The following is a 2,841-nucleotide window of genomic DNA, read 5'->3' as shown; positions in this document are numbered from 1 at the left end:
TCTAATTCTGCTTTGCGCATAACAATCTTCCCAGCTAATCATACAACTTACTGATACTGTTTCAATGTGATTTGTAATTCATCCCATATATTTCTGGTTATCTCTCATCATTTAGACCTATAATATGCTGAACTCTGTGAAAAGACAGATGTCCTATTTTAATTCAAGCTCTTGCATTTAATCATGGGATGGGATCTGATATACAATGTAGAACATCCTTCGTTATCTGCCCATAGAGATAGATGAGCTTAGCTTACCATGAATGAATATAGCAATGCTCACAAATAATACTCTTATATAAAAAAGTTCACAAGCCAGAGGGCAGGGAGGAAAAATGTGAGCTTGCTGTCTAAATGTTCAAATGCACAGTAGACTGTAGAAAATTGTGGGCTTGTTTTCTCATCTTCAACCAAGGATGAGAGATAGACTATCCCTGGCCAGGATATACTAGTGGAGTTTACAAAGCAGGAAGAAGAATGGCTCCCACCAGAAGGTCTATTTTGTAAGATGTTTAGCAGTATTTTTTTATTAAAGCAGTGGTGTTATGGAGGAGGACAACGATTCACAGAGCTGTCCTGTGAATTATTATCTGCACCTACGTTATTTCACCCCCTCTCCACAGCCCACAATTCAGTCAAAACAAATGCTGTGTGGAGGATTTGTCTTTTTCTTGTTATCTTCCTTATCTGGTATGAGAGCATTTGCTTCCCCACTTCTTCTGCCTGGGAACATTGGAAGAAAACTGCCTCCCAAGAACACACCAGCAAGTGTGAGAGATCAATAGGACAAAGTAATAGAAAAGATGCCTTGTCTGAACCAGTCGCTCTGCTTTTTCTTTTCCTCTGTTCCACATTAATCTAACTATATGTCTTGCAAACAGTCTCACCTTTGACTGTAAGTCAAAAAGAAACTGTTGCTGTCTCTTAACTCTAAAAGAAAAGGAGGAGGTTGTTCCTTGAGCTTCTCTGCTATGTACTGAAAACCCACACCATACTTCAGAAGTGGGGGGCTTTGGGATCAGTGGTGTGCGGTCAGTTGACTAGGAGGACTAGGCTAGTCTCCTAAATGTTCCCCTGGTGCCTCTTTTCCAAAGCCCAGGAAGCTTCTGCCCAGCTTAGGGAAGGAGGCGTGATGCTCACACATGACACCCCCTCCCCCCGAAAATCACCATTGCAAGTTGGCACCTCTGGCACCTCTGGTTCTCCTGAGAAAAAATTCACAACTCGCCACTGTCAAGACCACAGTGTGGCCTCAAAGACTCTCTCTGGTCGTCGTCATCATCATCATCATCAGAAGAGTTTGGATTTGATATCCCGCCTTTCACTCCCTTTAAGGAGTCTCAAAGCGGCTAACATTCTCCTTTCCCTTCCTCCCCCACAACAAACACTCTGTGAGGTGAGTGGGGCTGAGAGACTTCAGAGAAGTGTGAATGGCCCAAGGTCACCCAGCAGCTGCATGTGGAGGAGCGGAGACGCGAACCCGGTTCACCAGATTACGAGACTACCGCTCTTAACCACTATACCACACTGGCTGCCTTGTGTCCCTGTCAGGGAAAAAGGCAGGATATAGTGATGATGATGAAGAAGATGAAGATGCCAATGCTGATGACAATTCTTTGCCAGTGGTGGGGTTGGCAGGGCACTCACAGGGCACCACCTTGGGGGCTTCCACCACCTGAGATGCTTGCTTCACCCTGCCTCATGGTCGGGCGGAGCGTGGAGTCAGCTTCTGCCAACTGGTGCAATCGGATTGCCGAAGAAATGTCAAATCAAGGGGGGTTCTCTGGCAATTCCTAAGGCTGCATAAAAAGCATCTATCAGAAGCAACAGAGGTGACTGTTGGCTCTGAACGCTGCAGTATTGAGGATCTAAGGACTGGAAAAAAGAAACACAGAGGTACAGGGGAAAGAGGGAAGCTATCTTGCTCTGAGGAGATGAAAGATCACAGAGGATACAGAAGGCAGTGGAATCGCACAAAGGGGAGGAGGGCTAGGCGAGAAACTCTGCCTATAGCTGGGGATTCACTTGAATGCTTTTGAAGAGTCAGCAAGAGGGAACCTGTGATGATAAGGGACACTTTCTTCTTCAGAAGCAAGGGGCCCACCCTGAAGTAAAGGAACATTTGTGGTCTTTGAGGATTCTCATTAGAAGAGAAAGGTTTACAAATGGATCGACAGATATTGTCCAGCGACTATTCACCATCATTCAGGTATGAAGCAGAAGTGGTAACTATAGAGGAAAAACAGCAGTGCTTTCTCCTTCACTTCATCTGCTGTGAATCTTAGGCATTATATATTGTTTGTATTTTTGTTCTATGGTCATTTTTAGTATTCTATGCCATTTTGGGTTCTGTCTGGGTTCAGTTTACAAAATGTTAAATTAACAAAAATAAATAGATGTAGTGAATTGGGGTGGACTGGGGGGGTTGACATTTCTTTTAATCAACTGCTGTTCTCAGAGACAACAAAGAAGAGCTAGAAGATCTGAAGTGAGATCCAAAGGCTGGATCGTGTTTTCTTTGTGACCATCACGTGCCACTTTCGCATTCTTCATATTCTAGTGCTGTGACAAAATTGCTCCAAACTTTGGAGTGACAGCTTCCTGACCCGCATCCCCGCAAGGCCCTGGAAGAATTTGACAAGGCATCGTTCCACAGCTTCTTGGGGAGAAAATTGTGGGGGGTGATGTGAAAGGGAACCTGGTTTCACCCTCACTTTTGCCTCTCCCACAAATCTGAGCTGAAAGTTCTTATCAGAGAATGTTCATCCAAGGTTTATAATATAAAAAATGGGGTAAGAAAACAAAAATCAAAGCTGAACAGAAAAGGAGGAAGTTAAAAAAT

This window comes from Podarcis melisellensis, assembly GCF_964234715.1.
Source record: "Podarcis melisellensis genome assembly, chromosome: 4".
NCBI lineage: Eukaryota > Metazoa > Chordata > Lepidosauria > Squamata > Lacertidae > Podarcis > Podarcis melisellensis.
This window is presented reverse-complemented; position numbering follows the sequence as displayed.